Source organism: Pinus tabuliformis, chromosome 4_2, assembly GCF_031772625.1.
Source record: "Pinus tabuliformis cultivar Carrire ecotype Pingquan chromosome 4_2, CPIR1, whole genome shotgun sequence".
In the NCBI taxonomy this organism is placed as follows: domain Eukaryota; kingdom Viridiplantae; phylum Streptophyta; class Pinopsida; order Pinales; family Pinaceae; genus Pinus; species Pinus tabuliformis.
In genome coordinates, this window is record NC_142304.1 from 144,673,629 (window position 1) to 144,699,531 (window position 25,903).

The following is a 25,903-nucleotide window of genomic DNA, read 5'->3' on the forward strand; positions in this document are numbered from 1 at the left end:
TTTGGGTTTGAGAGAGAGGTATGTTGTTTTTTTTTTCTCTTTGGGAGATTGAAGTTAAGTGAACAACATTTCTTAGACCAATGTTTTTTTTATCAACAAATCGAAATCTGTAAGTGTGTGTGAGACAATTTTTTACATACGTGCTTGTGAGGTTTGTGAACCGTAATAGTAATATCTGGGGATTGTAATTGATTTGGTCTTTAAATTGTTGTGTTGAATGAGGAATTCATGCACTGCATTTTCTCTGTTATTTACATTTGAATGATAGCCTCGAGAATACATTTCAGTTACTCTTCTAATCCAGTACTTTTGCACCCAAGATTGTGTATTGGAAAGAGTCATTTACATTATAGATTCGAGAATACAGAGCACTTTGTATCAAACCAACAGAAGAGAGAAAAATTCATAAGGGAAAATATTCATCAAATTTGTGGGTCAATTTCTAATCAAAGGAAGATGAAATTCAAAAAATTGGCATCTGGGTTTTGTGCAGGGCAGGGTCTATTTGGTAACTTGCAAGCGATTTTCCAAAAAAATCCTTGGTTAGCGAGTTACGAATGGATATTTAAACTGTGTTTTTACACACTACGTGGGTGGGAAAAACGATTTGTTGTTCCCCTTGTATCAACACTTTGGTTTGTTGAGATAGCAATGATTTGTTGTTCCCCCTGTACCAGTACTATGGTTTACTGAGATAGAAACGATTTGTTGTCCCCCCTGTACCAACATTGTGGTTTACTGACATAGCAACGATTTGTTGTTCCCCTTGTACCAGCACTATGGTTCGCTGAGATAACATCCATCAAGAAGCCTACATTAGTTAGGATGGTCACAACTATGCAGGGTAAGCTCAATTGTAGGAAAGGGTGTGTGATGTTTGAAATTCATATCTCCAATGACAAGGGTGAGGATGCATAAATCTTCAAGAGGTACCTTGTATTACAGTAGTTTTAGGATGCGTTTCCAACAAAGGTTCCATAGTTTCCTCCCCACATGGAAGTGAACTTTTCAATTGAGTTTGTTCCAGGGGAAGCACCAGCATCAAAGGCACCTTACAAGATTAGCACACCATAGTTAGTGGATCTAAAGTTGAAACTGAAGGAAATGCTTGATACGGGATACATTAGGCCAAGTGTATCACCTTGGGGTGCACTATTATTGTTTGTGAAGAAGAAGGATGGTACTCTTAGGTTGTGCATTGACTACAGGGAGCTGAAGAAGGTGATGATTAAGAACAGGTACCCATTGTTGAGGATTGATGACTTGTTTGATCAGTTGGAGGGAGAAGTAGTGTTCTAGAAGATTGATTTGAGATCAGGATATCATCAGGTATGCATCAAATGGGATATCTAGCAGACAACTTTTACGATCACGTATGGGAATTATGAGTTTGTTATAGTTCCATTCGGTTTGACTAATTCTCCAACTAATTTTATGTGCTTGACGAATACTGTGTTGTGTCCTTATCTAGACAAGTTTGTTATTATATTCATTGATGGCATCCTGATATATTCTAAGAATGAGGAAGAGCATGTCGAGCATTTAAAAGAAGTGTTGAGATTGTTAAGAGAGCACCAACTGTACTCCAAGCTTAGCAAGTGCAGTTTATTTCAAACAGAGGTGCATTACTTGGGACATGTTGTTTCCAAGGAAGGCATAGCAATAGATCTAAAAAATATAAGGGCTATCATGAAGTGGGAAGCTCCTAAGAATGTGGATGAAGTTAGATCATTCATGGGGTTAGCAAGTTACTATAGGAGGTTCATCGGGAAATTCTCTCAGATTTCCTATCCCATTATATCGTTGTAGAGGAAGGGGAAGAATTTCGAATGAAAGAGGAGTGTGCGAAAATTTTTGAGCAGTTGAAGAAGTTGTTGACAAATGATCCAATTATTAAGATTCCAGATCCAGATAAAGAGTTCGTGGTGTGTATAGATTCCTGCAAGAGAGGACTTAGTGGAGTCTTGATGCAGGAGGGACAGGTGGTATGCTACGAGTCCAGGAAAGTGAATGAGCACGAGCATAACTATGTGACTCATGATCTTGTGTTGGAATCTATTATCCACGCATTAAAGGTGTTGAGACATTATCTTCCTGGCAGGAGGTTTGTATTGATGAGTGATCACAGTGAGTTGAGATATATAGTTGACGAATCGAATCTGAATGCTAGGAAATCTAGATGGTTAGCCACCCTTAGTGAGTTTGACTTTGAGATCAAATACATCAAGGGTAAGGAGAATAAGGTTGCAGATGCTCTTAGCAAGAGAGTGCAAATAAACCATGTTGCAACAATGAGCTCATATGGGACACATTTACAGGATCAGATCTTACAAGCAGGATAATAGGATGACAGGTACAGGGAGCTTAGTCACAAGTTACAACAGTAGGGTATTGTTGATTAGGATGTGGACTATCATCTCATGGCAGATGGTATGGTGAGATTTAGGGACATGATTTATGTGCCAGATGAAAATGGGATCAAGAAGCTTATCTTAAGCGAGTTTCATGTCAAGCCTTATTCAAGACACTAAAGATACCATAAGACATTAACAACAGTGAAGAAGTTCTACTATCCGCTGAATCTATAGAAGGAAGTGGCAGAGTTCATGGCTAGATGTTTGGAGTGTGAGTCGATAAAATCAGAGTGTAAGCATCCAGGTGGGTTGCTTCATCCTATTCTGATTCCATAATGAAAATGGGAGGTCATTTCCATGGATTTCATTGCAGGTCTTCCGAGGACATCGAGGAAGCATGGTTCTATCATGGTTGTGGTCGACGGGTTGAGCAAGGTCACTTCATTCTAGTGAAGACTACTTATTCAGCTAGTGAGGTGGCATAAGTCTTCATCAGGGAGATCGTGAGATTGCATGGTGTTCTGAAGAAGATTGTGTGGAACAGGGATGCTAAGTTCACTTGCAAGTTTTGGAAGGAGTTGTTTGTGGGTTTGGGGATAGAGTTGGCCTTCAGTACAACGTATCATCCATAGACATGTCGATAAACAGAGAGGGTCAACAAGATTCTAGAGTATATACTAAGGATGTATGTGATGCATCAACACAGGAGATGGGAGGAGCACCTTCCATTGGTTGAGTTTTCTTACAACAATGGCTATTAGGAGTCATTGAGGATGAGTCTGTTTGAGGCATTGTATGGGAGGAGTTGTAATACTCCCCTCAGCTGGAGTGATCCAGTGAACCGGGTATTGATAGGACCAAACATGTTAGCATACATGGAACAAGAAATACAGGTTATAAAGAAGAATCTAAAGGTAGCACAGGACATGCAGAAGAGTTATGCAAACAGCACAAGGCATTTAAGGAGTTCCAGATTGGGAAGCATGTGTATTTGTGCATCAAGCCCAAGAAGAGATCCTTGAGGATTAGATCATGTGCCAAGTTGGCACCACGGTATTGCATGCCTTTTAAGATCCTGGAGAGGATTGGAATAGTCGCCTACAGATTTTCACTACCTCGAACAGTGAAAGTCCATGATGTTTTCCATGTTTCATTACTTAAAATATATGTAAAGAATATTTATCATGATATTGATTGGTCTGTATTGTAGGTGGAACCAGAAGGAGGATTCTAGTCAGAACCTCAGTGCATATTGCAACGGAAACAACTCCTGCTCCAAAACAAAGCAATTGAGCAAGTTAAAGTGCAGTGGAAGCACATTGGGCCCAATGAAGCTACATGGGAGATGGTTGATCAAATGTGGGCTATGTATCCTTCATTGTTTATTGGTGGATGCAAATGTTTTTTTGGTATTTTTACATATTTATGTATGGTTGTTATTGTAAATGTTGCAATGGGTTGTGTTATAAATCTCTAATAAGCGGTATGGTTGTCATGTTATCATGTTTGTCATGTTGATTATGTTTTTCAGCTGGTTGTTGATTGTAAATATTGCATTGAGCTAAGTTATAAAGCTCCATGGGCAATATGTTATGATTTTTTAGCGGTTTTGCTGGTTGTAGGTGTCGTAGAACAATGAGGGGTCCGTAACATCCTCGGGTTAAAATTTCATGTGATAAAAGTTAATAAATCCAAAATAAGACCAAGGTCATGGGACACTTATTCCAAGTTGAAAGTTGCGAAAAAATATCCTAATGGGCATCACTTGTTGTGCATATGGCCAAGGGGAAACTGGAAAAGACAATGGCAAAGGCTTTGAAAAGGCAAAGAGGCATTAATTAGCATTTTATTTATGAAAATAATGGAAATTAGGAGAAAAGGGAGGTGAAAGGTCACAGGTTGCATGTGAGGAGGAAATTGAAGGAAAATAATGGGAAAATGAATAAATTAGAGGCATCAAAAATAAAAAGACATCAGAGCATCAATTGGTATCTTTTTGTCAATTCCATTTTGAAGTTAGTCTCAGATAGGAGAAGAGAACAAAGGGGAGAAGGAAAGAAAGCAAGCAAAGGAAGGACATTGAAAGAAAAGGAAAGCAAGGATTAAGCAAGGAAAGGTTGGATTAGTCAGTTTCATTAGAATACTTGTAGGTAACGGATTGCATGTGTGGTTTCCTAACTGGTTTTGGCATGCATGGCATATGCTTATGTGTATTTTGGTTTCTTTATTGTCGATGGCATGGATTTTTCCAGTTTTTTATAGTGGTTTTAGCCTTGCGTTGTCATTTCCAAATAGCCATGGTGTGATGGGATTCTTTCTTGGTTGAGATTTGGATTGCCATAAGTTTTTTGATCCGAGTGAGATGGTCTCAAGAAAATCCTAAGGGTTGGGGGTGGAGATGGTTTTCTCCAAGAAGCCCTCAATAGGTGGGTGGAGACAGTAAAATTCCTCAAGGGATGGTGAAGGAATTATGAGACATCCAAGCTTGATTTGGTTTTGTGATCTCGAGATCGATTTAGGTGAGATCACAATATGGTGAGGGTGGAGGTGGTTTAACCTCTGGATTCCCTTGGTTTTTTATGGATTGGTTTATCCCATGAGATCCCACATTCATGCTTGGAATATGGCACAAGGGTGATTGGCTAAAAGAAAGATTTGGTTCAGCCCAATCTATGGTCAGGGGGTACATGGAAGTCCCTGACTTGGTTGGCTTTTGCATAAAGTTCCTCTTGATTTTGGTGAGTAAATGTACTTGTTATTATGTGGCTTTAATGGTTGTTCTCTTATTATTATTTATCTGGTTATATGTTGGTTATAAGCATGGTTAGTTGGCATACCTAAGTATGCATCTTAACACATTTGAATTAATGAATGTCTATATAATGAATGCAAGACCTAATTGGTGTGATAACAACTATTGTGAGAAGACATTGTTCCTTCTTGTTTATCCTCGGATAAGTTTCCAGATCATTATTTTCATATTTTCATTCATGACCTGTAGGTTGCATGTTCACCATGTGTTTGATGGAATGTCAGTTCCAGTTGGGAGAGGTCAGGTCAAGTCACGGTTCAAGTTTTGGTTCATAAGTTTTGTTTATATGTCATTTATCACTTCTAGAAATTTCACTAAGTTATAAGCAGAGGCCTTAGTCCTGGCCCTGAAAAAAGTGGCTCAAAATTTGCGGTTGCTAGCATATAACTGACTAGAAAAGTCTACAGTTACATGGAGGCAGGATTATTAGTGTGACTAGAGGGATACAATCATTTGCATGCCATGGAAAGGGAGTATCTGGGGCTCTAAGTTAGTGAAAAAGAGAGTTATCTCAGGGGTTGGACACCTGGAGGGGTTGGGTTGCTCCTAAGGTCCTATAGCGCCTTAAGGGAGTCAATAAGGTCTTAATTCGTTGACTCTGTTTTCTTAAGGTCATTTTTGTCTAGGTAAATCCTCCCTATGGACATAGACGATCCCTCTAGCCTAATGAGTGGGTCTAGCAACAAACGAGATCATCTACAAGACACTTTCCTAAATTACAATCGAAATAAGGACTCCTTTGTTGAAGATCTTGATCGCTTAATACTCAGGCTCAGTCCTTACTGCTCACAACGTTTGAATACCTACACAAGAGGCCAAAGACACAACAAATCATAAAAGTGCAACAAGCATAATCAAATGTAATCCACTTAACAAATCAAGGAGCATTAAGATAAATGAAGCATTGACACAAGCATTTATGGAAAGTGAACCAGCAGCTGTATATATTAATAAACAAAAGAGGAAGAATACAACCTAGGCCTTGATGTTAGTAGCCCTCCTTGAGTGAATGTCCAAGTCCAAGTTCATGCCCTCCAAGCACTCCTTCTCCAAGCCAAAGTGAATAACACGGAGGCACTATCTCAGCATAAGGGTGCAAATAATCAAAGACCAACCATTTGGGAATGGAGGGGGATGAATTAATAGGCAGGGAGAGAGAATTTGTATCTAACCAAAGATAGGGGAAGGTCCTCATCTCAAGGAGGAATCTCATAGGGATAAGATCAAAGGGTAATATTGGGAGAATTCGACCACATCCACAACGAACATCATCCAGCTCATCGTTCTGGAAGCCTCTACATCACAAACCGTCTCCTCCACTTTGGGAAAACTTGCCTTTTTGGGTTCAACGCGAGGCTCATATGGTGCAACCTACTATCAACATCAGAGGGTAGTGTCACGATCGCGCTGACCCATAAATTAAGGTTTTGAGCTCATTTTTCTCAGGAAAGGCTCAAGGCAACTTTTCATTAGTTCTTCAGGGAGGATTTGGACTACATATCAGGATGGGTACACTGCATAGTTGTCAAAGTTTTAGCACTCCGGGGTATGACACGTGGAAGTGTAGGAGGTGTGACAAAATACTATGTAACAATCATATAGGAGGTTGACTCTTATCATAGTGACCCTCAGCTCATGTTTACCCTGGGTAAACTGGTACAAGTGGGTAAATGTGGGAGGAGGCGGTTACAAGGATGAAATCCTTCTAAGCCATAGCCATTTGGTGTGGAAGTAAAATATTAATTGAATTAGACAAGGAATCAGTGAGGAGGCCTTCAACTTGAGATGCAGGGGCCTAGAAGAAAATTTGAATAGTTTTTCTTACTAAAGAACATAAGGCACTAAGAAAAGGAGAAGTGTCAAGGGATTTCTATATTAGTGAATAACTACCTTTTATGCCATGTAGGCCTTGGATGTTAATATTTTCCCGTGTTATAGGACCTGGCTTAGCATTTGAAGTGCCAAAATCCTAAACTTTATATATGAAGTGGAGTGGCCTTCATGCCTTTCCCTTACTTGAAACCTCATTAAACTCTAAGTTAAGCTTTCCCTTAAGGCATCAAATCTAGTTTGAGGGTCACAAACTACAAGAAAGAGTGGCTCTGCCTTCTTCAATTTCCAACAGATTTAAGTGAAACAGATAAGTGTATCTCTTCTTTGTTAATAAAATGATACTTTTATTTGATGCTTTATGAATATTGATATGCTATTTATTGTTCTTGTTTCTAATGACGAAGAAAAGGTTGTTGTGATGATTTTTTGGCTATGTACAAATGAAGAGCTAGAAGTATTGTCCTTGATGATGAGTGGAGTGCCCACTTGAAACGTCAGACATTTCACACATCTGCCACAGCTCTTTCCAAAAACTAAAACATATGCTATCATTATACTTAGTTAATATCCATTACTTCCTTGATGAATAAATGTTGTATGCAAAGGTATTATCTAATGTATGTTGCTTGTAATGGTTCTCAAATGTATACTATTTAAAATGGAATATACATATTGTTTTACCACAAGGCTCTTCTTGTATTATGTAAGTGTGTGTGGCCCTTCTTAGGCTAGTTATGGGACATAAATAGTTGTGATTGTATCCTTGATTTGAGTAAGGATATTTGAAGTTCATCTATGCTTAAGAGGACTTTTTACCTCTCGAGATAAGTTAGTACATTTGCCTTCTTGTTTTCTAAATCTTATAAGTTTGAAGGGTTATGTGGCAGTCCAAAAGGAATGAGGAGAAACTCCTTTAGCTAGGAGAAGTTGTGAATTTGGGGCCATTGGCCATATTTCATTTTCTTGGAGGAGATTTTTGGTTAAGGGAAAATTGTTTCCCTGTTAGATTTAGTTCAAACATTTGGAATATGCCTAAAAACTCTCTCAAAAGTTTTAGAATTTTGGGGTTTCAAGCTTTATCCTTAGCCCTTGGTCACATGGACCAATAGAAGCAATGACCAAGAGATAATTGGAAGAGGGCCCGAGCCCTAGAATGGTAAAGTATCAGAGTATTGGGCTATCGAGCCCCATGTGCCAAATGTCATGAAAAAACAACAATCGTAAGTTCCTCGATACTAAGGAGCCCTAACTTGTTAGCAACTAACTAATTTTTTTTTCTTCAATGGATCGAGTATCAACCATTACATGTCAGTTGGCCGACTATCAAAGTGTGGGGATTGAACCCTTTAACTTTTGAGAATATACATGGTGGAAGTGTTAAAATTTAGGGTACCAGAGTCCTTGGCCTCAGTCGTTGCTCATGTGGCTAATAGGAGCTACAACCAAGAGCATGGATGAAAGGGGTAATTGAGCCTTTGATAATTTTAGTATTAGCCTTCCAACTATAGGCTTTTGGGAGAATGTAATTGTGATTATTGAGTAAAATACTTAATACAACTATAACCCGTACTATTTTTCAATTAACAGAAGTTTTGAGGGTCGTTAGTCGACAAGATTCAAACTTGAGTGTTGGGTATTGGGATATCAGGATTTTGGAGGTCGAGTATCAAGAGATTGGGATCTAGCTATCATATTTCCTCTCGATACTTATGATGCATGATAAGGTAATGGAAGTGGAAAGTTATGTGACGTGGCATGCCAATGTGGTGTTGACGTAGCATGTATGGCATATGACGTGTCATGATGACATGGAAAAAAGTAGGTCTTTTATGACATGGCATGTTGAGGTGGCACTAATATGGTATGTTGGCATGACACAATGACGTGAATCACATGATGCAATAGAAATTGTGTGGCAACTGAGGTGGAGATGACATCGATATCAGATGTTGAGATGTTAGGTTATTGGGTGTTGGGCAATACTAGATCCAAATGAATTCCCTAATATTAATAAATACTAACATGTCCTTCAATTAATGGGAATATTATTGTTATTCGATGTTCTTTGATTGGATTAAGGAAGTGGTTGTGAGAAGAGTTTCCATGTATTTCCTATGGGACATAGACCTAAGAGACGAAGTGTTGGTTAATGGGAGAAGTGCAGTTGCGGCAACAGACAAACCATTGGTTGAATGTCACGAGATTTTTATTAGGCTTACCCCCAATACTAACATAGCCCCAAAGCCCTTGTTAGCTATCACAAAAGTTTTTCCCATTATTTGACTGTGGTGTAGTACATATTGGCCTTTTTATATATTGGGTGTCGGGAGGTTGAGACAAGGATATTGGGTTTTCCTCCTTACACTATTGAAACCTAATAAGAATCCTAATGTGGCATTTTGGGTGACAGATGATGTGGTGAAGGTTGCCACATGTCAATGATGTGGAGTTACACGAAGATGACTCATGGGAAAAGGGATACCATGTGTCTACCACATGGAATTGGTATGGATGTCGTGTAGCATTTGGAGGACAATATTTGAATGTTCATAACTTTGTGTCTACAACTTGGATTTGGTTGAAATTTATATTGTTTGAAAGATTTTTATGAGAAAAATATGATGGTTTATGTCAGAAATGATATTTAAGGAGGTTGAATAAAGAGGAACTATCATAACCCCATCTCCATAAAGTAATATTGGAGGTTGAGCTTAGACACCCATAACCATTATCAGGGATTAGGGGGTTGGTTGTGTTACAAAATCACCTTAGTATATCTTTGAAAGAGCCACAAACCATAGATATCTAGGCATGGAAACTACAGAGTTTCAAGCAAACATTATTAAATCTATAAATAAATCCTCGAGGAAGAAGGTCATCTTCCTCCTTCTCAACAGAATTTGGATCAAAATTTAAGACCACTACAAGGAAAATACCTTCTAGTGCAGGTTTTTGTGGAATACCCTGTAAAAATAACCCAAAATCTGTTTATAGTGGGGGTCACCAGTGGAGGTGGGCGGGCGAATGTTTTAACAGATGTTTTTTGAATGGTACATCTAAAATACAAAAAAGCATTGGTGCTTTACTATCCATACAAGCACGAGTGTTGCAATAACATGGTGAAAAAAAAACCACGGTCTACTAAAAAGCATAACGCACCGGTGCCATTCACATAGTAAAATGTCTCAGTGCATATGAGTAAGGAGCACAGCTAAAGGATTTGATTTCAGAGAAATGTGGTGCTATTTTCCAATGATGTCGGGGTGCAGAAATATTAACAAAATGCCTCGAGGCATCTTATAAAAATCACCGCTAAGCAGTTTTTAAATTCTAAAAAAATAGCGGTGTTATATAAGGAACAAAGCACCAGTGTGGTACTTGCAGAGGAATGCCCTGAGTCATCTCAAGAAAAGCACCACAATATTTTTTAATTAAAAAAATGTGATGCTTTTGGACATATCTCGCACTGGTGCATTCGAAGAAACGTACCAGAGCGTTCATAGAAACACACTAGAGGAGGGTTAAATAAAAAAAACCCTCCCGACCATAATTTTAATTTTTACAATCTACAATGCAGGAGAGATATGAAGCACTGGTTCCACTCTTGCCACATCCAAGCACCCTGACATTGGTGCTTCTCTTGCTCACCATCCTTTCATACCGTGCTAATTGTTTGAGTTTTCAATTTTCTCAAACCAACATAAAATTTGTTTTTCTCCATTGCGTGTCCACAATGCCTCCTTGACAACAAAATGTCCAGGTAATGTCTATATTAGAATTGTAAATTAGGCTAAATTTACCAATGTTTTGCAATTTTTTTTCACTGTGCAGTGTGTTCGATACGTTCGGCTCACACCAATAACGGTGCACCTTGTAAATTTACAGGGTACACCACATATTAGTGCGTCAACATAACACATCATCATTATTGTGATGCATTTTGTAAATTAAAACGCACCCGGATTGATGCGACAAATTGTACGTCGGTGTATCATGCCCTGTGCATTTTAATTTACCAAACGCACTGCACATTTAATATTTAAAAATATAGCCATAGCTCAGTGCATTTTCGGCTCACACCGATAGCGGTGCACCCCGTAAATTTACAGGGTGCACCGCATATCGGTGTGCCCTGTAAATTTACAGGGTGCACCACATATCGGTGTGTGAACATAACGCGTCGTCATTTTTGCGGTGCGTTTTGTAAAATAAAACGTACCGGGATTGATGCGATAGATTGTACATCGGTGTGACACGCCAATGCGTTTGAATTTACCAAATGCACGACAAATTTAATATTTCAAAATATAGGCATAGCTCGATGTGTTCGATAACCTGAACATTCTGTATTAATGCAAGCAGTTTATATGTGGGCACAGATGCACAAGTTATCCGCACCGTTGTCAAAAGTTAAAATTGTGAACCAGTAATGGTGCGTCATACTTATTTTCACATTGTTAGCAGTGTGGTTGTAGTTACATGTGCACTAATATTTTTTTTGTTTTAATTGAAAGTTATGTTTCCATATTTATTCATACATGTTTCATTTAATAATAATATAGATATATATATATATATATATATATATATATATATATATATATATATATATATATATATATATATATAGATATATATTATGTATGAGACTCATGTATTTTATATATTAATTATGTAGCAGAGACGTCAACAGATGGAGTAGCAGCAGGAGCAGGAACAACAAGAAAACCCATACAATATTATCTGAACATGGTAGGCCAAAGAGAGGGAGAGGGATTTATACCCTCACCCTATTACTACAGTGACTCGAGCACTCTTGAGGAATGTAGGCCTCCTAAAGTACTATGAGGAGGCTAAATCCCTTAAGGCACACTTTGTCTTTTTGGCGCATTTGATCTGCCAATGGAATGTCTAAGAGGAGGCTTTCCATGTCATTTCTAGAGCATGGTATAAGCCCACTGACAAGGACATGTACTTTATCATTAGTCTATCCAGGAGAGGGGAGGATTTTCCCCATTTCCCTGATGTCCCCCATGGGGTTGCAGCTGAGAGTTAGCTTGCGTACACTTTGAGATATGTTGGGCCTCATGCAGCCCATCCATCAACTTTGCAGGTTCGTGGTGGACAACTACATATTTCTTCTTTTGTTGTAGAGGAGGTTAGGTGCCTCTAATTATTAGTCACCACCATTCCACACTCTAGTACTAATGGGAAACACATTAGTTGCCCTCGTTTTTATTATGTTGATTCTTTGATTCAGATGCCACGTTACATCAGATGGTCTGCCATTTTTTTGAGGAAGTTTTGCATGGATTTAGATAGATGTTGTGCATTGAGACATGGAAGGGAGAACTTCCCCTTCACTTTCGAGCCTTTTTGTTCATTTTTTTTTGTGGATTTTTCTAAATACGATGCCTACATTTGTCCGTCACCCTCCTAGGCCATTCACTAAGGCCCAGATGCACATGTGGGGGCAGATGATGCCCATGAGGGGCCTACCGGAGTTTCGGGCTAGGATTTCTCACGAGCCATTGGTGCTATTTGCCAGTGAGGATGACCATGCATTTGTCACATTAGTCTTTTCGTACGTGGGGATTGATTGGAGAGGGTGTCCCAACATCTTGTTCACAACAGTTGAGCTTCCGGATGATAGAGGTAATACTAAATTTTTCTTTAAATTAATTAGCTAGTTTCATTTTCTTGTTTTAATGAATTGGAATAAAAAAATTTCTAGCACGTTATTTAACTTGTTTTATTAAATTGTTTGATGAAATTGTCTAATTATTTATATGTACTATATATTTTGTAGATATCAACACATTTGATGGGGACGTGCCTCCTCCCCCACCGGATATCGGAGGAGATAGGTGAGGCATATCGTGAGGGGGACATGGGTGTTTGGGGTCATAGCCCTGGTATGCGAGTTCAAATGGACTACTACGGCAGATTGGCCAAAGTTTTGATTGAATCAGGAGTCTGCCCTGCGAGGCATCGAGATATCACTACGGATCCTGGTTTCATGGGTTTGTATAGGAATTGTCTACACGACATGATGTCTCTTATGCAACATATTATTGGAGCTAGTAGGGTACTAACAATAATAAGGGATGGAGGTCACCATCATGCAATAGCAGATACATCAAATGAGGGTGGTGGTGATGATGATCATAGTGATGATTATGTTCAAGGTGATGAGGGTGGTGATCATGATTCTTCTTGTAGTACCACCCCATCAAATCATGGTCATTAGGGTTTCAGTGATCCTTCTAGTAGTACACCTCCTCATTAGTTTCCTAATGACGAGATTCCAGAGCTAGAGGATGTGCATCATGCTTCTCCTAATAGATCAATAGACCAACCACCTCCTCCCCCACCTCAGAGTTCACCAAATCGCGTTAAGGGCGCAAACATAGTTGACCATCCATCATCTTCTACTCAAGCTGACCAACCACCTCATTCTCCACCTCAACTGAGTTTGGCAGACATTTATCATGCAATAGTTTACCATCCACCATCTTCTACTACATACTAGCCTGACACTATATCTGTTTTATCATATATTTTATTGCACTTATTTGAATTGATGTAGTTATTTGACTTGTTTGTATATATATTCATCATCTTCTACTCATGTAGACTGGCCACCTCCTTCTCCACCTCAGTTGAGTTCGACAAACGTTGATCAAACAGTAGTTGACCATCCATCGTCTTCTACTGCAAACTAGCCTGGCACTACATTTGTTTTATCATATATTTGATTGCACTTATTTGACTTGATGTAGTTATTTAACTTGTTTGTATATATATATATGGTGTGTTTTTTTGTTCATGTTTATGTACTTAATTTATATGTTGGTGTTGATGTGTATATTGTTAGATCATGTTAGATATGTTCATTTAGTGTGCTTGCAAATAGATGTGTATATGAATATAGCAGTTATTCGACATGATATTTATATTAATTTGAGGATATGTGTGGTGATAATGTTAGATTAGAATGTTTGTGTTTTGTTAGATGTGATCACAATAATGATGTCATATTAGATTATTAGATTTTTTGTGCTAGCTAATTATGTTTATATGTGTTAGAGGTGTTTATAATTAGATTATGGTAGTGAATTCGAATGTGTATCTTAGATGATGTTTATGATTGTTAGATGGTTATCATCACGCTATTTATTTTTATGAAATAATGTTTATTATAGATTATGTATTTGTGAACTTATATCAAACTTTTTTAATTATATAAAATTGCATGCAAAACGACTTATTTTAAAAAAAAATGCAAAGATATTTTTATAAATTACAAAGTTTAATATGGCTCAAACTATGATTGTAAAATTAGGTTGATATAATAGACTAATATTGATTTAGGCTCGTATAATATATATGTAGTTGACATTCAAATATTTTATTTGTAATTCACTTTCTCCATATTAAAATGTTAAAATATGCCCTCTCATAATATTTTCTTGTATGTATATGTTTAATTATTTTTATTATTAATATTTTGTAAAATATTACATATCAAATCCATATTAAACATTGAAAATTTTACAAATATTCCTCATACACTAAATTATAAAATAACTATTAATGGATAAGAATTCTCTCAATCTTTTTCACTAAAGTGAAAATATAAGAAAATTTTCAATTTAAATTACTTTACTTTTCTCTATATAAAATATCTATAAAATCATGTTATTTAATATGGACATTGAAATATTTTACTTATGGTTGTGAGTAAAATATTTTTGTGTTATTGAGCCAAGAGGCTCGTTCTAGAGTCTAGTATGAGGGAGATGTGTAAGTTTGTCCATCCTTCGTTCCCCTTTATATATATATATATATATATATGTTCTAAATGGAAAAATAATGTCCACTATACTAATAATAATAATGAATAGAAATAATATATATATATATATATATATTATTTCTATTCATTATTTTATATATATATATATATATGAGTAAGATGTTTAAATCTTATACTTTTCAAAAATATTTCAAACTTTATAGTAAAAAGTAAATTATATGTGTTTACTCATTACATTTATTTCTCACGATAAAAGTTGTATTTTTTAAACAATTATATAAGATTAAGGTGTAAATTGAAGTATTGTAATTATGGCCGACATTAATTTCTTTTGTTATTACTATTTTTAATTTGTTAATTTAAATTATTATTTTACTATTTTTAAATATAACGTTACATGACAACATCTCTCCTGTGTTGAGTTGTAGAGCATCTCTAAGCGCAAATTAATTTAAATTTAATATAACTTAAAATATTTTATGTTTATAAAATTTAATTTATTACTAAAGTTGTGAGGTTTTCAAGCAATTTAAATTTAATATTTATTGTGACTCTTACCAATTTAAATTAAATATTTCTCTCTCTAAAGACTAGGATAAAGAAATGTAACATGAGAAGACTTCATGTGAAGTTACTTCTAGTTGGAGATTTTCTCTATTGGAAGTTCTCCCTTAAAGAGGCAACTAATTTTTTTTCTAGCAATAAAGATATAACAATTTGATGCTATTTTGGTTCTTTATTTGTTACTGGTTTAAATTGAACTCTTTTTAATAATAAATATGAGTTAAATAATACAAAAATGATAATAAATTAGATTTAAACTTTTGACAAATAATATATTTGATTATTTCTTAATGAACAACTCAAAAATATTATTTTTTCCACATACTTATCACGAGATAGTCATTAAAATTCATGCTACAATTGGAAATAGTTGGTTTCAACTACTATAAAAAATTTCCATTGCAGAAAAACGTGTAAAAACCTTTGTGAATCTTACCAATTATATTATAAAATGTCAACAAGACATAAAAAATAATAATATAATTAGTGAAATAATGACAACAAAAGCATACAACAATAGTATAAATGATGAAATAACAAGTACATATCACTCTCTATTGTCATCATCAATAACACTGTTGTTCTAAAAAATATGTTTTGATTTGGGGTCATGTTTTCAAATGAACCACCAATTCCTATCCAACACATCTAGGTAAAAAAACATTTGGCTGCAGTGTTTTGGGAAAACATAAGGCTTCTTAGCTTCATGCCACATATTTTTAGAGTTGATAGATATCAGCCCACTATCGCAATCTTCCTTTACATTATTCCAATCAAAGGTGTCCCACCACTTGCACCTAAAACTAACACATTGGAACGAAGAGAAGTCCACTTGAATTATCTCTTCTATCTCTCCAATGTAACCTAATGTTCCTGACATCAGGTTTTTATCGGGGTGGATAGCACGACTAGATTGGTCGAACTTGACTTCCACTCCACAGTCTTGTGCCATGCATCCATCATTAGCATCCTTTGTGTGAAAATGATGTCCATATGCCCACATAGATGGGAACAAATGAACATATCTAAAAGTGAAAAAATCAGTGTCATGTGTCTACTAACCCAAACATAATTAAAAATAAAAAAATATACATAGATGTTACAATTCAAATGTGCAATATGAAGTTAAAACGGTACATAAAGAGAATATAATTATTGAGTTACTACACCCAATCCGTATGTTTAGTGCATCCTCTTTAGCGTGCGGGTAACGACCAGATGCACCGTATTTCTCTTTGACTTGATCAACAACCCAACTATTAAGGTATGTCATTGGCATATTTTCTTTTAAATGACAAAGATAAGGCTCACTTCTACCATTCAATTGTTTGAATCCTTTCCTGTCACTGTCCCATTTCCTCCTCTTCTCTCCATATAATGCGACCCACGGTTGTGTCACTACCATATTGTAAAGAATGAATTTGTTGACGGCTTCAATTTATGAATTCGTTGATGATCAAATCAAACCAACATATATATATATAGTACATATGACATCAAAAATATACATTAATATAAAGTTCAGTGTGAATAGTTACTGTGTATTAATTTGATAAATGATAAGCCTTGACTTACTCTTTATCATGCACCACTTTTTATTCGTTTCGATAAGCTCCCCTTCTCCTTTGTCTTCATCCCTTTCGTCATCCCAAGTTGTTGCGCATGGTGTGTTGTCGATCTATTCGATGTACTCACTGGCATAACAGAAAGACTCATATGATATATACCCCTTTGCCATAAACCACTCAGGTTTTTCCCTTTGTTGAACAAAACCTTTCAATTTCTTCATTTACCTCTCTAAGAAGAACATCCAACGATAAGAAACGACCCCAACTAATTCAACCTCATCTACTAGGTGAATTAGAAGATGAACCTGCAAATCCATGAAACTCGTTGGTAGCTCCTTTTCAAACATACAAACAATCTCATCTCTCTCTTGATTTCACCGTGGAATGTTAGCCATATGAATCTCCTTTGATGTGATCCAACGTACAAATGCAGATCATTTAGATATGGTACGTCATAGGTCTTGGGGGAAGTCATGGTTCACACACCCATACACAAGCAGAGTATAATGACTCTGCATAGTAAATAGTACATTATGCAAAAAATAACTATAAAATATACCTCTACATAAAAATAAAATAAATAATAAAATCGTGTTGTTGACTTACGTACTCTTAGAAGGTTCAAATGATCATGTGATTTCAGCCCTGAAAAATTACCTTCCATAATGAAGTAGTGTCGTAGTGAAGACCCATATAAAGAAGACACCCTCACACTCATTATAACTTCCTTTGTTAAATAAATATCATCTTTCTTTAAAATCCATGGGACATCACCTTCTTTTAAAGGCCAAGAGGGAACACCCTCTCCTCTAGTTTCTTATCTTGGCCAATGTTTCTTTTTACTTTTTGAAGAAATAAGATCTCTCCTAATAGCCAATGTGTCACTTTCTTTCGATGATATGTGCCTCCATAAAGAAGATGAAACATTTTTAAATACATGCATGGGATCTAGTAAGTGGACAATATTAAGATGCCCCCAACATGGGAGTTCCTAAAAGACAAATTTCCTTTTCATCCCAATGGGAAATTTCGCAACATAGGTGTCGAATAATTCTGGATCATCGAACATAGGATCCCCATTTGAATCTAATATTTTTGCAAACTCCTTTCCCTTCTCTCTCTCATGTTCTCTAAGCCATTTAGTTGGTGTCACTATTGTAGACCTTTAGGTTCTCTCTAGTTTACCATTGAAAGCAAATGTTACTCTTCTGTAAGGGTGTTCTTCTAGGAGGAATACCTTGAAGCAGTCATACACTGACTTTCATATGTGGTCAAACCACCTAGCCTTCAGAGAAAGCCCACAACATTTACATCCATGATACCCCTTTGTTAGAAGACCTGCAAAATTATTATATATAGGTTGATACGTTAGCGACCATGAAGACCTTAACAATTGCAGTGAATTCAATTAATATGCAAAACAATATTGTTAGTAAACATATCAATAAGAATGTAATTTACGAGAGCAAACTCCTAAGCCTTGATAATCATGTATGGTGTAAGCACATATGCCATACAATGTAAAACTCCTCTCTGTTGTGATGGGTCTTGATACATTGTACAGATGTATCCCTTCCCATAATTCCTTCAATTCATCTACTAGTGGTTGTAAGTAGACATCCATATTCTTCACTTGTCTTCTACCAGGGACTATGAGAGCCAACATAAGATGTTCATTATTCACGGACAACCATGGGGGGATATTGTTATTGATCACTACTACATGCCAAACATAATAGTTGGTGTTTTGGAGGGAATATGGGTTGACGCCATCCATGGCTATGCTAAGTTGTAGACGTCGTATTTCATCCTTGAATTTTTCAGGCCATGTATCCTATATATGTTTCATGGCTATTGAATCTATTGGGATTCACATAATTCCTGACTCACTTCTGTGTGAGGCATTCCATCCTTACAACATAGCTAATTATTTGCAATGAAAGAGTCCTTGAATCCTTGGGATTATAGGCATGTGCCTCAATATCTTATGAGGAGGACCATGTGATTTACCTTTTCCTTTTTTTTTTTAATTACGATGCATATCACCCCCACATTTCAGACATATCTCTTTGTCTGCATATTCTCCTCTATATAGAATACAATCATTCAGACATGCATGATATGATATGTACTCAACACCCAACATTTTCAACAACTTCTTTGCCTCTTCATAGCTACCCGACAAGACATTATCACTCGAAAGAACCTTATCTTTGAATATCTTGTAGTTGGTGGGGAATATAATTGTACAATGTTAATATTTAACATTCATAAAATCAACCATTTTTAAATTTGATTGTGTGACAAAATATAAGGAACTTGATCGATCATGCATGAAGTCAATTACCTCAATATTGCCGAGAAACATGCATTCGACATGCCAAACTTTGCTTTCACATTGTATAGCAACATCGTTGTCCCCAACTGAGTAGACTTTGACTTGCCGCCAGGTCCAAAGAGAGGGGTGGTGGAAGTAGATTTCAGGCTTTCAAATAAGGTATCAGTGATATGAGCATCATCCCTTAGCTCATCGTTTTGGAATGCATCTAACAACATTGTCTCCATGGCAGTCATATCCCGTAAGTAATCATCCATACCAATCTCCATTTGATTGCCTCCTGCATTGCCAACTTGTGATGAAGAACTACTATTGTTGTAGTTATTCCTAATTGGTGAATTAATACATAGTTGGAATTGAATAGATGGTTGATTCAACCATTATTTGTATGCTTCCTCTCTGATTCTTTCTCTTAATACAACCTTCTCTCGAGTTGAAATTATAGTGGGGTGCTTCGAAAGATGGTAGATGGGTTTCTCATCATCACTAAAATCCTAATTTCAAAAAATATTGGACGTCAATAGTACAATATCAATGATATTAGTAAGCACATCAATGCAATTGGTTTGTTGAAATTACATTATACCGAACAATTATTACCATCATTAATCAAGGATAGTGGCTGGAAGATACCATGTTCCAATTGGCAGGATGAAGAGGCTATCCATTTTCATCTGCTCGCTGCTTGCAATATGTTGCTTCTTATAAGAGCTTTCAATGTTTTTGAAAATAATATGGAGTAATATTTTCTGCTTCTGAACTCGAGAATCAGGTTCCTACAAATTTGGTTACATTTTTATTCAAATTGACATGGATTAAATATATATATCTATATATATATGTATATCAATTAGAAAATATAAATATAAATAAAATTTGAACTTAATGGAGATGGGAAGGGAGAGCTCCATGAAGCACTTTGATCAGCAATATGGAACAAGTTGGAATTTTGAGAATTGACCATTTGCAGATACTATTGAGATTTTGTCCCTCCATTTGAGAAAAATCACAAATAAAAATTTATATGCATATCCAAAATTAATGTCGACAACTATATAACCACAATATGAATTTCAATGTGGATGCATTCTAAAGGATAATTTGATATTAATATTCCATTTTATGTGAAATTAAAATTTCAAATAGCTTGTAAAGCAAACCGATGCGCTTATCAAAACAAAGTGTACTGATGCAATTAAAACATTAACAACGTCGAGGCATTAAAATAATACCTGCATCGGTTTCTAACATTATGCAAAAGATATGTTATCATATCGGTGCTCTTTTACAAAAACACACTGTTGCGTTTAAAAAAAAAACAATACCGCTACACACTTGTTTGTCGATTTAAAAAATAAAAACGAATTCAACCAACACAATGTTCTTATAATAATTAGAGCAATGGTGCTTTTAAATAGAAACTTGATTAGGTGCTCAGTATTTAGCTCAAAAATCAAATTTATCAGAATCTCTTGAAACCTGAACGACTGCATCCATATCGGCGAAATGATCCCAACGCAACTCATTTCACTGAAAATCGAGTTCGTATGAGGAATATATCGTGTTTTGTCCGCTTTGCCAAATAGAGGAATTTTTGAAAAAAAAAATGTACAGTCACTGCACAGTCAGCAGTCTGTATTGCTGACGTGGCAGGTGACTAGGCAGGGTCAAAGGAGGTCAACGGCCTATCAATACTCGCCAAGTGGCATACTATGGTTGGTCTACAAGTTTGTGTTTTGGAGCGATTTGATTGGTCGGAGGTGGACCAATGAGGAGGGGACAAGTGGCAAGCCCGGAGGCCGCTATGTGTCCCTCCCTAAAGGTCAGGCTGGGCAATTGGTGCATAGTGTACAATTTTGGGCAGGTCGGCAGAGTTGAACCCGCGACCTCGCCCTAACAAACTCAACGACTTACCGTTACACTGCTAACGTGGTTCTTAACTATATACTATTTCAAGTTGTATTCATGGTGTAATGTGTTTGCAGTTGGGGGGAGGAGGGAGCTAGTCTGTGGGCCAACCCCCTCCCATGTGAACACTCCACTAACTCCGGTGGTTAACAATTATCCAATAAAACTACGCTAACTAAACGGTAACCACAACCATTTACCGCCACCATATGTGAACACTACTACATTTAATGTTAACGGTTAGCATAATTGTGCCACTAAAACATGCTTAATGTGCCTAACCACTAATTAAAATTTAATTAATCCACCAGTTAAGAGTAGTTAAGATGGAAGAGTTTTTTGCAGAGCCCCAAATTCAACGATTCTTCTAGTTTTAGCGGGACTAACTAGAGTTCCTCCAGTTTTAGTGGAGGTTTACTAGGAGAAACAATTTTGGTCATAACGTTTGCAAAATTCAACCAAATTAGGATCATAATAAGGTGTTCCTAGATTATTTTGGTGTTCTAAGCACATTGAAGCAGGTTTAAGGAGAAGTAGAGCATTGTAAACAACATTTTTTCCATTATTGAGCTAATACAGAGGCCCAAGCGATTAAAGCTAGACTAAGGAGATGTAGCCGAGGAGGGGTGAACTTCTTCATCAAAACATTGTGTTAAGTGTTCATTGTCATGGTTTGTTGTACATTTGATTTTTGTTGTTTAGAACTTATTTTTCATGCTATTTTTCTCATGAATTTAACGTAAAACTTGATAAATTTACCTGTTATCATTCACATAGACCATAAGGAAACCTATGCACATGAAACAAATGTTAAGCAGTTGTTTTTAAATCTGAAGTTGAAATTAGCACAACAAAACTAACATTCAACAACATATCAAGCTGGTATCAGAGCAAATTTTATTTGCTTGATTGCTTAAGTTTTGTGTAAGTAGGGTTTTAATGGTTGCAAATTTGTGATGCTTACAAGGTTAAAGTTGCAGAGAGGAGAAGGGAAACTATTGGTTGCAAATCCTTAGGTAATTCCTAGAAGAAGGAGATTCACAAGGCCTAAATCTCCACCCAAAGTTTCAATCGCAATTGCACTTGAAGCACGCAAGTTTTACCTTCAATTGGGATTGAGGAGGTACAAGTAGTACCAAAAGCTAATCTTGAATCCAAAGCCATCATGTCTGGAGCAAGAGAGAATGAAGGTCTTTCAGAAGAGGAAGCATTCGAGAAAGTTTCTATGACTTAACTGACATGGTTAGAGTCCTCTGTGAAGAGAGGAACACTAGAATGGCTGGAGAGAGTTCCAAGCCCCCACATGGAGAGGGAAGCTCAGGAGATAAAAAAGATGAAAAGAAGGATTCAAAAGGTAATGGAGGAAAGCCTCCTCCATCTCCACCATCTTCATATTCATCATCCTCATCATCTCAAACAACATCATCTTCCACTTCCACCACAAAAAACTGTTCATACTCATTCAAAAACCCCAAAGGAAAAAACTCCATTACTCAAATTGGACATTAAGTTTGAACTTCCCATATATAATGGTTAGGTGAATGCATAAAAGTTAGATAATTGGATTTGACAATTGGAGGTTTATTGCATAATTTAGAACCTTCAAGAGGACGACATGAAAATCCAGTTGGATTCATTGAGGCTAGAAGGAGCAGTGTTAGTCTGGTGGGAAGCAAAGACTCAAGAGGAAATGTGAATTCATGGTAATATATCCATTTCTTGGGTTGAATTTGTTTCTGCAATTAAAATACATTTTTATCCTTTAGCCTATATGCAAAAAGCCATTATGAATTGGCAAAGTTTTAGGCAACTCAAGGGCCAAACCGTTCAATATTATACCCAGGAGTTTAGGAAGATGACTTTGTTGTTAGGAGTAAACTTGAATTCCCAAGATACATTATTGAAATATATTGGGGGTTTACATTCATACTTAAAACATACTATCCTTATGTTCAATCCAAGAAATTTGGATGAGGTATGTGTGCAAGCCACACACCTTGAAGCAAGAGGAAAGAACATTCAGGAAGAGGGTAGTAAGAAAAAGCCATTCAAGGGTAAGGAGAAAGAGAAGGGTGGAAAATGGAAGGGAAAGAAGAATGCAAGTGTGAATAAAGAAGGGGAGAAAACCATATGCCAACATTGTTCCAAAGCGAGTAATGATGAAACCAATTATTGGAAATTACATCCTGAACTAAGGCCTAAGAAACCAAACAATAAGGGAAAACAAAAGACGACCGCTACCACACAACATGATCTTGGATCATATTTTGGTGATGAGACCAAGATTTCAACCATGGTAAAAAAAGGAAAAGAAGCTATTGTAAGCACTAGTTCCTCACATAGTCCCAACAACACTCCAAATGATGAATCAAGGATAAAGTTGTTCCATGTAAGGGTAATTTCAAATCATACAAAGATTGATGCATTATTTGACAGTGGGTCACAATCAAACTTAATTTCGGAAGACTTCGTCAAAAAGATTAACCTTGAAACTGTACCTCATTACAAGCCATATCCCTTGGGTTGGATAGTCAATAATGAAAATTTACAGGTTACGAGGAAATGCTTATTCAAGTTTTCCATTACAAAAAATTTATTGATGAAGTTGAGTTAGATGTAGTTCCACTTGACATCTCAGGAATCATTTTGGGAATCCCATATTTGTATGATAGGAAAGTAGTATTTTATCGCCATGAGAACAAATACCTATTACACAAGGATGGAGTGGAGTATATTTTGAGAGCCCATCACAAAAAGTTAAACATTTCCTTGATTAATGCAAGGCAGATGAAGAGACTAGTAAATGCAAGTAAAAACTGTGTGCTTCTCATGATCAAGAAAAATAATGATATTGATCATGAATCTTTTGAAGGTTGTGATGATAAATTAAAATCTGATTTGTTTGATGTGGTAAGCAAGCATGGCGAGATGTTTCAGGAACCAAAGGGCTAACCTCCCAAGAGGGGAATTCAGCATGAGATACAACTGCAACAAGATGTTCCACTTCCAAACATTGGCATGTATCACATGTCAATCATGGAGAGTATGGAAATAAAGAAGCAAATTCAAGAATTGTTGAGCAAAGGTATAATATGCCCATCTTCTTCACCATGTGGTTCATCCATTGTCTTGGTGCCAAAGAAGGACGAGACTTTGCACATGTGTGTGGATTTCCTTGCACTGAACAAAATAACGGTAAAGAATCGTTATCCACTCCCAAGAATATATGATTTTCTTGATCAATTGAGGTATGCAAAGTATTTCACTAAGTTAGACTTACGAAGTTGTTATCATCAAGTTAGAATAGCTGAAGAGGACATTTGGAAAACCACGTTTAAAACTAAACAAGGATTGTTTGAGTGGCTTGTTATGCCTTTCGGTTTTACAAATGCTCCGGCTACTTTCATGAGAGTTATGAATGATGTATTGAGACAATTTCTAGATGACTTTATCGTTGTTTACTTAGATGATATTCTCATATTCAGCAAATCCAGAGATGAACATGTCATGCATGTGAACAAGGTACTTGATGTCTTGAGAAAAGAACAATTGTTTTTAAAGATTTCAAAGTGTGAATTTGGCAAGACTTCTTTAGTGTATTTGGGACACATTGTTGGAGGAGGTGAGCTGAAGATAGACCCCTCTAAGGTTGAGGTCACTCTGAATTGGCCCAAGCCCAATATAGTTACAGAGGTAAGAAGCTTTCTTGGGGCAACACAATATTGGAGGAAATTTATTGCCAATTTTTCTTCCATTGCAGCACCATTACATGCATTTACTAGTGTTAAGAAAGTCTTCCATTGGGGAGATGTACAACAGAAAGCATTTGATGCTTTAAAACAAAAGATCAGTTCAACATCGATATTGGCTCTTCCGGATCTTAGACAACCATTTGAGATTCAAACGAATGCTAGTGATTACGCCATGGGAGCGGTTCTTATGCAGCATGGTAAGCCCATTTCATTTCATTTTGATTTTTTTAATGGAGCTGTGACTAACTATCCCACTTATGACAAAGAACTTTACGCATTGGTGCAAAGTGTAAAAAAATGGAAACACTACTTAACGGGGAAGGATACCATTATCCATACCGACCATCAACCATTGCAGTACTTACAGTCACAGTCAAAGTTGCAGCAATTGCGACACTTCAGATGGATGGGTTTTCTACAACAATTTCATTTGGTTATCAAGTACAAAAAGGGAATCTACAATAAGGTAGCTGATATGATTTCTAGTCCTATTGTAAATTCATTTATTATACTCGAGCACAATTCTGTTTTACATGAAAGTTACATTGAGAAATATGCATATGATAATGACTTTCAAGATGTGTATGAAATCTTGAGGCAAGCAAACTAAATTGAAGAGTTAGATTACCATGTACATAACAGTTTGTTGTATCACTTGGGCAAGTTATGTATTCCACAGGGAGAAAGAAACGATATCACAAGGGAGTCGCACACTTCATTTATTGATGGACACTTTGGTGTAGGCAAGACAATAGCGAATCTCCAAAGGTATTGTTATTGGCCACACATGATTGATAATGTATCTCGTTTCATTAGAGGATGTCCTTTGTGTGCAACAAGTGAGCCTAGCAATAGGAAACTAGGATTGTACACTCCACTTCCGGTACTTTCACGTCCATGGGAGAGTATCTCAATGGATTTTGTAGGAGGTCTTCCATTGTCAAGGAAAGGTCAT